Source organism: Polypterus senegalus, chromosome 6 (genome assembly GCF_016835505.1).
Source record: "Polypterus senegalus isolate Bchr_013 chromosome 6, ASM1683550v1, whole genome shotgun sequence".
In the NCBI taxonomy this organism is placed as follows: Eukaryota; Metazoa; Chordata; class Cladistia; order Polypteriformes; family Polypteridae; genus Polypterus; species Polypterus senegalus.
Window position 1 is genome coordinate 76,106,368 of NC_053159.1, and position 13,268 is coordinate 76,119,635.

The 13,268-nt window shown below is 35.5% G+C and overlaps 1 protein-coding gene across 8 annotated transcripts in view; it reads left to right on the forward strand.

Annotated features, from left to right (window-relative positions):
• Window positions 1-13,268, forward strand: part of LOC120531189 (poly(rC)-binding protein 3) — a 393,138-nt gene that overhangs the window by 156,684 nt on the left and 223,186 nt on the right. For all 8 annotated transcript variants that reach the window (XR_005634070.1, XM_039756359.1, XM_039756360.1 and 5 more), the window contains exon 2: window positions 3,335-3,416. The gene's annotated coding sequence lies outside the window, so the exon portion shown is untranslated. The remainder of the gene's footprint in view (window positions 1-3,334; window positions 3,417-13,268) is intronic.

The following is a 13,268-nucleotide window of genomic DNA, read 5'->3' on the forward strand; positions in this document are numbered from 1 at the left end:
TGTTCTTTGTTTTTGGACAGCTAAAAGCACCAAGCACTTTTTGCACCTACTTCTCTACAAATCCTAAACTGTAACCTGGTTAAGGGTTTATATGGCCAAATAAGTTACTTGTGGAGAAAACTATGTGTGTTAACCTGGTCTAACACATTCTGGTGTAATGAGAGTAAGGGTTTACATGCCACTTTAGAAATATGGTTTCTCTGCATGTAAACACATTCACTCTTTCACACTCCTGCACTTACTCTTTCATGATTCTGTGCCACAAGCATCCCACTGTCATGATCAGGGCTGAATTTTAGGGTCTTATGGCCTTTTTCTCTATTACTCATAAGTAATCCATTGATCACAATGAAACTTAATCTTCTGTGCAGTAACTTATTCATTCCTGTAGGAGCAGTGATGTTAGCTGCTAAGGTTACAGACCTTTTTCAGTTTAGCCAAGGATTATTGTGTGAGTGAACTCTGAACATGAAGACCAGTTGGGAAAGGCTTTATGGGAAATTATTTTATAAATAGAGGCAACACAGTGATTAGAGCTGCTGTTTTAAGTATCCAGCGTTGTTTGTTTAAATGCATTGTCCAATTGTCTACGTAGCATTTGCACATTCTTCTCACGTCCTTGTGATTCTTTGCAACATGTATGTTAATTATTCACCCTAAAGTGGTCCTTTATGAGTGTGCATGTGTGTACGTGTGTTTGTGCGCTTGAATAGACCAAGAACTGGTGTTCTCTCCGGGGCTGTTTCATGCCATGTGCCAAAAAATTCCACATCATTAACTCCATGACTATGGCTTGGTTGAAGTGGGTTTGAGAATGTTATGTTATGCAACAAAAACACAAATTTAATGAAAGTAAGCCAAATTCAAATTTGCCTGCATGCAGCATAGAGAAAGCCCAATTACCAGAATGGTCCATTTATTTTGACAAAATGCTGTTTAAGAAGAGAGGGGTTGAAACACGACTGGATGGATGTAGAATTCTGCTTTATAATTCACGAAATATACAGCTTTGTAGTGCAAGTCAGTTGCTGTTATGTGATCCCATCCCTCTACAATGGTTACAAATGAATTTTTTGCTGTAATATGTTGCTTGTGATATATGACCACTTTTAAAGCAGTTAACAGGTGTGTGTATGGTTTACTTTCACAGTGAAAATGCTGTAAACAGTGTTTCCAGCAACAGAGAGGAAGTGCCTTTGGGTCAATCGAGCCAGTGCATTTAAAATACTAATATGGATTTGGCAAAGGTGCTTTGGAATTCCAAACAGTCTATGATCAAATAACATGGAGCCTCTAAAATTCCAAAAATATGAATGATGTAAGTAAGAATAACAAATCCTTTGCCTTTGTAAACCTGCTACTAGCTTAAACTCGTTCAATTTTAAGGTCATTGTTTAAGCCACTTACGTAATAAAGACTGCGGTAAAACAAGGATAATTAAAAAAATAAATAAATACATAAGTATAATAAATAAAACAATATTTACATTATGGATTAACAAATTGGGGAAAATTTATTTTTACAGTATGCAAAATAACCAAAGAGTACAATCTGTTCCTTTTGCAGATTTTTAGTGCCCCTCAGACAGTTAACTATAATTCTTGCAATATCTAATTTGCATTGCGCCAGTTATGGTTCAGTGATTTGAATTCAAACGATGGTTTGAATCCATGCAACATTATTTTGTTCTTTTTTATGTTGTGCTGAGCTGACTCTTAACCCTGTAGCTTTGTTGTTGGCTCCCACATCTAGCAAATTTGCATTGTCTCTTAATCCAGCACTGTTTGTCCTGTGGGATAATACCAGATAAGATGGAGGAAAACATGAATATTCCATATATACACTTTTCCATTTAAATTTCTTATATTAATTCCTACATGTTTTTATAAGGATATAACACTTTTTAAATAATTTTGTATAATTATAATAGATACAATTTAGATCTTATCAAAATTAAATTTCTAAATCTGTGCCACTATTGTCTGGTTTCATGAGAAATGTGTTATGCACATAAAAGTTTATTAAATGCAGATATGAATGTGCTGCCATTAATATTACTTTCTTTGGTTAGTCTCCTAATATTCCATCATATTTAATAGAAACATTATTGTGTTCTGTTTGTGCTGCATCAGTATTAATAATTTCTAAGCACTTTTAGTTCAAAATAAAATAATTATCTGCTTAGAACATGGGAGTATATTGTGATTTTTAATCAAAAATAAATCTATACATAACAATACAAAACAATATGTTTTTAGTAATGTAAGCTGCACTATTTCACGTGTTGTACTATATACAGTATCTCCAATAGAGGGCAGCATAATCAAATTTAATCAGTAGTGTTTTATTATTTTTTAAGTTAAATTTTATGACTTACAAAAATACATTGTGTTTTTTTTCAAGTTTATTAAGATGCAATAATTGAATTGCTTATAGTTTTTCAGCAGATAGCATTTATTTGTATTTTCTTAGTAAAGAAATAAAATTATGGTATAGTGGGTTTAAGCTTTTTTTTGTATTCTTAAATATTAACAAATTTATTCAGCAAAAATAGTATGCAGGTTCATATTTTCATTTTTTTTTGTTCTTTCATTTAAATGAACATTGTTGATTTAGATCTATTATGTTGTGTTTGGTAAAAATCTAATGTGCGCCTTTTGATTTGGTGGCCAAGCCAGTAAGAACAGGAATATTATATTGTGCTAACTGTTACATAAGCAGCTAAGAACAACATTTTTTGATGTTTATTCCTTTTAAAGTTAAAATGTGACCAGTATAGCCTTCTTTAATAAATTAAGCCCTTAAGGATTTTTTTTGTTTTGAAAAAAGTAACTTAACTTTTTTCTGTTTAGAATGAAAAAAACAGAAACACACAGATACAATGAAGTAACAGATTAATTACCCAGAAGAATCAAAGAGTTAATCTAATCGTATTTTATAGTAGAAATATTATTTATTTTTTTTATCATAATCCAAGTATAAATGACTTTCTTTTCCATTCACAAGTATGTTTTTTTCCTTTGGAGAAGGCATGTCTTTAATCCAGGACATGGTCCAGGTGGAAATTTCACACAGATGGCCTCTCACACAGGATCTGGACATGGGCTAATGCTTTGACAGGAATGCTGCATTGTAATATATACTCTTGGAATGGAAAGTTTCTGAAAACAATAGTCAATTCACTCTGCTTTAACATTAACAGGCTAAACTGTATTTAATTTTATATATATGATTTCCAGTAATTTATAAAATGTAGTTTACCTACAAAGGAAAGTACATTTTCAATGTTTTAACCTAAACATACTTAGTTTTTTATTATTTTTTATTTTTTTAGGGTGGGAACGCTTGAACCTACCTGAAGCTGGTCTCTGGTACTAGAAAGTCAACGACCAAGAAGATATCACTAGTAAATAATGGTTTGTATCATACTGTTACTTATAAGATTATTGGTATTGTATATCTTTTAATAGTTTTAACTGATTAATTTTAATTAACCTTAACTACTAATGATTTAAACATTCACTTTGAAGCCTTACCCACAGCAGTTAAACATTTCCTCTGCTAGCCTGATGCACAAATAAGCCTTCTCTGTGATGGTGTTTTCACCAGCTTCTAACTTCAATCAGTCAGTGTGTACTTTATATAGTGCAATTAGCTGTGCATACCATCAAGTTACTTTTCAGTACTTACAAGATTATAACACAGTATGAAGTGTGGCTTGTGTGAATACACAGTCTCCACTGATTTAAATGTTCCTTTACAGATAAATGAAGTCTGTAGATTCTAGAGAGCGATGTTTTTTAAGATAGGAAATTCATGTGTAAAGTCATCAGGAGTATATAGGGATGAACAAGGCACATTGATGTATTTATGAAAGATGCAGCATATTGTATTTAAAATGTGCAGATTAGAAGTAGATTGTTTATACACTAAAAATTTGAATGAGCATTCTCAAACATTTGTGTACGAAATATGATATATAGTATCATTCATGTAAAATTTTACAAAAACTGAAAGGAATTGGTGAACTATAACAATTTGATGTTTCACTGTTTGTATAAGTGTATTTTAATTCAGCCGTGTCTATAAAAATGTCATTGTCCCAGCTTAGGAGGAAACAGAAATCTGTTTTTTGAGACAAACCAGGAGATGCATGCAAAGCAAAACAAAATGTAAAACAAGCGACCAAAACCCAGATGAAAGGCAAGAATCAAAGTCAAAAATCAGGGCAAGAAGTCAAAACCAGGCAAGACAAAAATAAAATAGTAAAGAGAGTAATTCTTTTTGTGTTTAAAGGATTTATCCGCAGAACCAATAAAGCTTGGTACAAACGCTGACCTATTATTCTGCCAATGTGCCAATGAACTCTAGTTCACGAACATCAAGACCATGCCCATAGAAATGTGGGATGCGAACCTAATGACAGTTATGCATAATGGTATCTAATTTCTGAAAAAGCCCCTAAAATTCAGCCCTGATTATGACAGTCAGTACATGAAGAAACATGAACAGAGGCCAGGGCAACAGGTGGAAATAGTGAGAATTTTGAGATGAATGTGGAACTGTACCAGGGATCTGTTCTAAGTATGCTGCTTTTTGATAGTGAAGGAGGTGGTGACTAGAGAAGTGCATTAACTAGTTCCATAAACGCACTTGTATGCCAGTGATCCCAGATTGTTGCCAAAGCGTGAAGAGGAATTTAGGCAGAAGATACGGAAATGGAAAGCTATTTTGGAAACCGATGCCTCAAGGTAAATGCAGGAAAGACCAAGGTGATAGTTAGAGGCAAAGAGCCCTGAGGCAGGGTGGGGATGGGTGCATGGCAGTTTGGCTGGTATGAGAGCAAGACCTGTTTAGGAGACACATTTTTCGTTGGTTTACCCCTCTGCTCCACAGTTTAAAATAACAAATCAACAACAATTTAGATGTGATTAAAGTGCACATTGCAGACTTCATTTAAGTATATTTGCATATATTTTAGTCACACAATGTAGAAATTACAACATTTTTTCTACATGGTCCCTCCATTTCAGGGGTCCATAATGTTTGGGACAACAGGCATCACAGGTGTTTGTGATTAGTCAGGTGTGTTCCATTGTTTCATTAGTGCAGGCATAAGAAAGCTGGGCTTACGTCTACCCTTTGGAGTCTGCAGTTAACATTGTTCAATGTGAGGACAAGAGCTGTGCCAATGAAAGTCAAAGATGCCATTATGAGGCTGAAAAACAAGAATAAAACCCTTCAACACATTGGCAAATCATTGCAATTACCAAAATCAACTGGCTGGAATATCGTTAAGAAGAAAGAATGCACTGATGAACTCAGTCTGGTAGGTCAATGAACACCTCCACTGCTGATGACAGAAGAATCCTCACTATGCTAAAGAGAAAGCCCCAGTCACCTGTCCTATAAATTTGTATGTGTCAGAGATTACCATCCGCAGAAGACTTCATGAACAGACATATAGAGGCCACACTGCAAGATGCAAACCACTAGGCAGCCATGTAATCAGAATGGCCAGATTACAGTTTACAAAACGTACTTAAAAGAACCTGCAGAATTCTGGATAAAGTTGTTGTGGACAGACAAGACAAAGATGAACCTGTATTAAAGAAAAGAAGCAAAGAACCAGCTCAAGATCCACAGACCACCTCATCTGCTAAACATGGTGGTAGGGGTCCTCTGACTTGGGCATGTATGGCTACCAGAGGTACTGTCACAATTATTTTCATTAATAATGGAACTGCTGATGGCAGTTACATAATGAATTCTGAGGTGTATAGAAATTACTTATTTGCTCAAGTTCCAAGAAATGCTGCCAAACTCATTGGACTGTGCTTCATCCTACAGGTTAATGCTCCCAAACATACTGCTTAGGTGACACAAGAGCTTTTCAAATCTAAGAAATGGAAAATTCTTGAATGGCCAAGCCAGACAGCTGATTTAAATCCCATTGAGCATTCCTTCAATGTGCTGAAGAGAAAACGTAAGGGGACAAGCCCCTGAAACAATCAGGAGCAAAAGATGGCTGCATTAGAGGCTTGGCAGAGCATCACCAGAGAAGATGCTCTGCACCTGGTAATGTCTATGAATCGCTGACTTTAAGCAGTCATTGCATTCAAGGCATGTGACAAAGTACCACATATGACTACTTTATTAATAGATCTGCCATTGCTATGTACCAAACATTATGGTTCCCTGAAATGGGGGGATCATGTAGAAAAAGTGCTATAATATTTGCATGGTGAGACCAAAAAGTGTTTAAATACCCTTAAATTCTGCAGTGTGCACTTTAATCACAATTGATTTGTATAATTTATAATTTTAAACTGTGAAGCAGAGGAGATAAACCAATGAAAAATGTGCATTGTCCCAAACAGTATGCAGCGAACTGTGTGTATATATATTAGTGGCCAAAGGTTTTGTCAGTGACACAAATGTTGTGTTTTGTAGAGTTTTCAGCTTCAGGTTTTATGGTGGTAATTAGCATTTTTTTATTATTGTGCAGAGTGATCTGTTGCATATTAATTAATTGCAAAGAGCTTTATTAGCATAAAAAGGTAACTTTATCATAAAAACCTATTTTCACTTATTCTGACCCTGGCACAAAATGATCAGTTGAAAGTGTCCAGTAAGCACCAGGACCATCTCCTCCTGGGGAATCCGCTACAGAATCCTGTTGCAACCAATGCAGAGCTTCCTCATTATTGGCAGCAAGTTGGGTGTGAGTGCATCTGCACGCACAGTGAGACAAAGACTTTTGGACAACAGCTTTATTTAAAGAAGGGCAGCAAAGAAGCCACTTATTTCCAAGAGTCCTGAGACAATTGATGTGTGAAATTTATGAAATGTTTACAATTACTTTTCAGTATACAATAGACACATGTCCAAATGAGGAAATGTCAAAATGTCTGTTGTTTACAGCTGAGTGTTTTAGTTACAAAATAATTTTATGATTTTATTTTTCAGACCTGGACTTTATTCAAAATTATTCCAACTGTCCATATATTTCAATGATTTAGAAAAAAAGTTAATGCAGCAATACCAATTTTAGTGGACTGATAACTGCTATGGTGTGGTTAGCTCTGTATTTTAGGGATAGGATAAATGCTAATGAAGTATAGTAGCTTTAAATCACAACAGCAATAATAGCATGTCTTACTCTGTATGTACATTTACAAAATAGTTTATTAGCTGTTTATCTCATTAGGGTATACCTCAGTGGTTATTGTTCCTAAAAGGCATCACTCCATTGAGTCTTGATACAGATGTTCTGCTTCTTATTGCTGGTATTCTTTGCAAAATTGCAGAGCAGCTTGAAGGCAATAGAAAAGAAATGATAGTTGTAATTATTCAAATAAAAGATATCTCGATGGGTACATTTTTCTGTGTTCATGAAGACATTTAAGGTTCCATTGCTGACAAAATAGAAATGATTAAATAGCTACAAAAGTTCTTCTGGTACATGTTATGTACATTACCTAGTGTGAGATGCAGATCCAAAAACAAGTAAGTAGATTGCTTTGTGTTTTGTAAAACACTGTTGCATTTTTAACCCTAATTACATATTTTGTGAAAGAAGATAATGTGGAAAGCAGTCACTAAAGTTAACTGCCAGGTTTACAGCTGTAAAAAATATTAGTTTTTCTTGACAGCTATATATTATTTTTTTGAGTTTATGAATTTTATTATTTTAGTTAAGCTAACATCTTAACTAGGTTTCCTAACTTGTCTTTTACAAAACAATTTCAAAATTCTCTATCATTACTGTAGCATATACATACATTTTTGTTTATAGGCCTATTGTGGTCTATGGTGGTGAAAGTTTAACTTGTCCTGTGTTGATACTAAGTGTCTTTATTTAGGTAATAAACAACTGTGTTTAGTGTCACTGCCTCAAACTCCAATGACCCAGGTTCAGGTCCTATCTGAATGGTGTTAACTTGTTCTTCCCATGCTTGTCTACATTTCCTCTGAGTAATCTTCTATTTTTCACATGCAAAAGATGGATTACACTTTAGAAGTCAGGCTTTAAGGGCTTGACATAATGCATCTATTATTCACTCTTTGCTACTGTGTATAATGCAACTGAAGCATTTATGAGATTGCTACAGAGATGTAGATAGACCTACTGTAGGTGAGTCCTTATTCTAAAGTGTTAATCTTGGTGTTCATTAAATCTCTTATATGACCAAACAAAGAAAGCTTTCAGTAGAGGAATATCCTTAGTTTGTGCCAATTCATTAACCAGCTGTTTACTGTCAGTTACTGCTTCCTTTTGTCTTCATTTTGAATTATGCATTACTATCTTTTGATTGTAGGTAGCAGCCGGCAGATTTAGTTTGTTAGTTTTGCACAATATGGTTGATGGATGAGTTTTAATTTATGCAAATTTGGAATTTCCAGGACATGTGAGAAGTCAGGGTGTTTTTGTTTTTGTTTTTTTTTCTTTTGCATCACAAGTGGTTAAAACCCTCATTTTTTTTTCTTGTTGGCTGTATTTCAAAAGAGATCATTCATGGATTTCTTTTCTTTTTTTTAATCTTTCTACTGAAAAAAATCCAAGTTTACCACCATTTTTGCTTGGTCTATCCACCTTTCCTGTATAGCAGCCTGCATTGCATGCAGAAACTGTCACTTTCAGTTCTTAAAGAAATAGTCTATTGTTTTATCAATGTTTAGTTTTGTGAATCATGTGTGAACACTTGGGGGTGCTCTTGTAGTGTTCTCTCAATCCAGATTAACGCCAAACAGGCCAAAATGGCTACAAAAAAGATTTTACTTGCAAATGTACATGACCTGTGTATTTTAATTATTTTTCCATTCAGTCAAACAAATGCAACATAGTAAGTACAATAATATGCTTTGAAAACAATTAAAAAAACTACTTTCAGCCGTCACCTGATAAAGAGAGAGATGCAACTAGAGAGCCCAGTCTAAAATAGTTCATTATAAATGATAAAACAGAGACTAGAAAAACAAGGTAAGCATTGACCTATCACGTTTACTTTAGAATTTTGTTAAAGAGGTCTTGCCAATTTATGAAGATGTTTTGCACAGATACTTGTGAAGAGAATTAGATTTTTTCTAGTCAAAAATTGAAATCCCTGGTTGATGGTGGATGGTGTCCTGGGAGATTCTTCCCAGGCCTGGATCAGGGCATCAGTGAACTCCTGGACATTCTGTGATACTACTTGACAGAGTTGGATGCACCGAAACATAACTTCTCAGAGGTTTTCAATTAGATTCAGGTATAGGGAATTTGTGGGCCAGTCAACAGCATAAATGTCATCATCCAGGAACTACTTCAACACTGGCCACATGAGGCTAGATATTGCCCTGCACCTAGACGAATCCATGGCCCACTGCACCAGCGTAAGGTCTGACAATGACTCTGAAGATTTGATCCTGGTACCTAACAGCAGTCAGGGTACCATAACCTGGCACTTGCAGGTCTGTGCAACCCTCCAAGGTATGCCTTTTCAGACCATTACTGACCCATCGCCAAACCGGTCATGCTGGATGATGTTGCAGACTGTATAATATTCACAATGGTGTCTTCAGGCTATTTCAGGTCTTTCCCATGTGCTCAGTGTGAACCTGTTATCATTTGTGAAGAGAACGGGGTGCCAATACCGGAGCTGCTGGCTGTGGTATTCTCTGGGGAATGCCAATCGAGCTACACAGTGTTGGGCTGTGAGCAAAGGTCCCATTAGAGGAAGTTGGAGTCTTTTTCTGACAGTTTGGCCAGAAAAATGCATAGCAGTAGCCAGCCGGAGGAATTTTTTTGGCGCTCTGGTAGCGCTCCTCCTGTACCTCTTTGCATAAAGGAGCAGATACTGGTCCTGCTGCTGGGTTGTTGCCCTTCTACAGCCCTTCTCCTAGGATCTCCACCATGCTGTTGAGAGTGTACTGGGAGACGCAGCAAACCTTCTTGTGACAGCATTTACCTGTGCAACCTGAATCAGCTGCAGATACTGCCTAATGCTACCAGTAGTGACAAGAACACTAGTAAAATGCAAAACTACAGAAAAATCCTTCAGAAATGATAAGGAGTTAATCGCTTATGCTTCCTAACTGAACAGATAGATATCTCTGAAGCATAAGCATAATTGGCTTGGTGTTAGACTGTGATAATTAAGTGTTCCCTTAATTTTTAAGCATGTTTCATGACAATCTAATTCTAGCCCATTTTTCCTATAAGTTAAAGTGTTTTAAAAGTGCTAGTGATGTTATGACATGACTTCTGGGAACTGCATCATAAGCAATGCAGCATCACATCATAGCAATGGAACCATGAAATGGCAGTGCTTGCTAGAAAGCAATCGACAAACATAGTTGCTTCAGTGAAAAGATAACAATGCAATAAGATAAAAATAATGTACTCTGGAACAAACATCCTCCCAAAGTTCACTTACTTTAACAGTAACAGGTAGGAGTTCAATTGGAGTAGTACCCTTGCCATTGTCTCAGAGTTGATGGTGTACAAGTGGATAACACCATAAGGCAGAACTTCACATGGTTCTTCCTGCTGCTCACTGTGTGTGCATGAAAAAAAGTTGTATGTAATCATTTTTTTGATTTTTTTTAAATCTATCCATACAGCCAGTTATAAAATACACACCCACTTATTTTACCCGTGTTTACACTGCTCTCACATACAGCAATTATATAGAACTACGTAACATTGTATCAGCTATATGAGTGCACCAAACAATAACAAGATACAAACAATGTCAGCAAAAATTGAAAAAGGATGCAAACCACTAACCACAAAGTCTAATCCTTTATATTAAAACCACTCGTGAACCAACCATTAATACCTCAAGTGGGCACTGCAAATACTGTCCATGACTTACACTTTTGTACCAGCAGTATTTCAGTCCTTTTTAAAACTATTTTTTCTGATGTCCTGGATACAGTATAATTGTATTGTTTTACATAGACAGCATGCTATTTTTTCCTCCTAATCTGGTAATACTGCACATATCTACCATGTATATGAAGTACTTTGTCATCACAATCACAAGTTTAATATTATTATTCTGTGTATTGAGATATTACACTCACATTAACTGAACTAAGCTAACATCGGCTTTGGTCTTGGACACACCTTTTGTCAATGAAAAATGTCCAGAGAATATGTAAGCTTTGCAAATACTAAGCAAATATGTAAGAGATTTGTAAAGGTTTCAGCTCTATAATTGCTCCTTACATATATATAACTCTTTTAGAAATTCAGACGGACATTAGAAGTACAAGAGGCTTTGCAGAGAATAAAAAAAATAATCACTTCTGCTTTAGTCATCCCGGTAATTTTTTAACTTTTGAATTAGAAATAGATTTGTCAATCCTTGGCACAGAAGTAATTCTTTTAAAAACCACTAGCAAAATACCCGCGCTTCGCAGCGGAGAAGTAGTGTGTTAAAGAAGTTATGAAAAAGAAAAGGAAACATTTTAAAAATAACGTAACATGATTGTCAATGTAATAGTTTTGTCACTGTTATGAGTGTTTCTGTCATGAAGGATTTGATTATCATTATTTCTTTCAATCAGGTTCGTATTTGGAGGATGTGTTGTGTTCAAGTTACATTCCCTGTTTGTCAACCATTGTAAAGATAACAGGTTTCATTCATCGAAGTGTTCACTACCCAAATCGCTAAAGGCAAGGAGGCGCATATTTTGAACGAAAAGGGAGAAGACAGCGAAGGAGCGGAAAAGTGAGAAGGAAAACTGTTTTAAAGAGCTCTTGCGAATATTGTATTTGTCGTGGGCATGACAAATGCCAGCGGAAGCCTGTCTATGAACTTAATTTAAACTTTAGGTTAAGACCGTGCTTTGTTTCCGAAGTAGCTGCACTCATGAATATGCTTGTATGCGTCACTCGCCTCATATTCTTTTGCTGCCCTCTCAATTGTGTAATGCGTTTTTTGAACATGTTTCATTCATCACTACCCAAATCGGTACTCGTGAATCTAAGATGTTTAACAGGCATTGCCGGTATTAAGTTGGGGATTTGCCTGCGAATATTTAGCGGCAACGTGTCTATGAACCTAATTTAAAGTTAAGCTTTACACCCTGCCTTCCTATTCATTTGCATAAGCACAGTATTTCACCAGCAATTTTAACTCTGTTACAGAGTGATCAGTCTTGTTTATACAAGATACAGGCTATAGCTGTACAGTTAGGTCCATAAATATTTGGACAGAGACAACTTCTTTCTAATTTTGATTCTGTACATTACCACAATGAATTTTAAATGAAACAACTCAGATGTAGTCGAAGTGCACACTTCCAGCTTTAATTCTGTGGGTTGAATAAAACGATTGCATAAAAATCTGAGGGAACTAAAGTATTTTTTAACACAATCCCTTCAAAAATTAGAAAAAAGCTGTCTCTGTCCAAATATTTATGGACTTAACTGTATATATGGACGAAAGTAGGTTCCAGTTATGACCGTTACACGTAGACTATTGAAGTGAAACCTGCTTAACTTTTGTAAGTAAGCTGTAAGGAATGAGCCTGCCAAATTGCAGCCTTCCACCTACACGGGAAGTTGGAAAATTAGTGATGAGTCAGTCAGTGAGGGCTTTGCCTTTTATTAGTATAGATAAGAATCTATGTGTATTAGGAAACTGAAAGCTGAATACAAGGCGCAGGGTAGATGGGTTCTTTTTTCTCAAATATTTCATAGTTTGATAATAATGAACAGGCCTTGAAGCCAGAAAAAATTCATACCCAAAATTGTCTTCCAAATGTTGCCACTTTAGAAGAATCTTCTGAAGTCCTATGTGTTTGCTCCACTTCATGATACCTCCTAGTAGATTCTGGGTGGTGATTTCAGTGATCATTATAATTGATCTTCCTCTGTCTCAGGGATTAGTAAGAAATTTCTCATTTGAAGCAGACTCGTATTTGAATTCTATATTGTGTAAATGTCTACACTTCATTTTTTGATATTACTTGTCTTCAGTTAATCATGTGTCCTTTTGTAATACACTCATCCACAACTCTCAGATTCAGCCAGGATTATCTTACTTTTGTTTTCTTTTGCACAACTTCAGTTAATTTGCTTCCTTTGTAAAATGTTTAGCCAAAAAAAAAAAAAAACCAATTTGGGAAAGAAAATATGAGGATAACACACTACTTTCCACAAAAGAACCTCATTTGAATTCATCATGTGGTGTATTGCAGCAATGTTCACATTTTCACAATGACACAGATGATTGATGATGTAACAAACAAATATTTGAGATAAGTTACAGTAT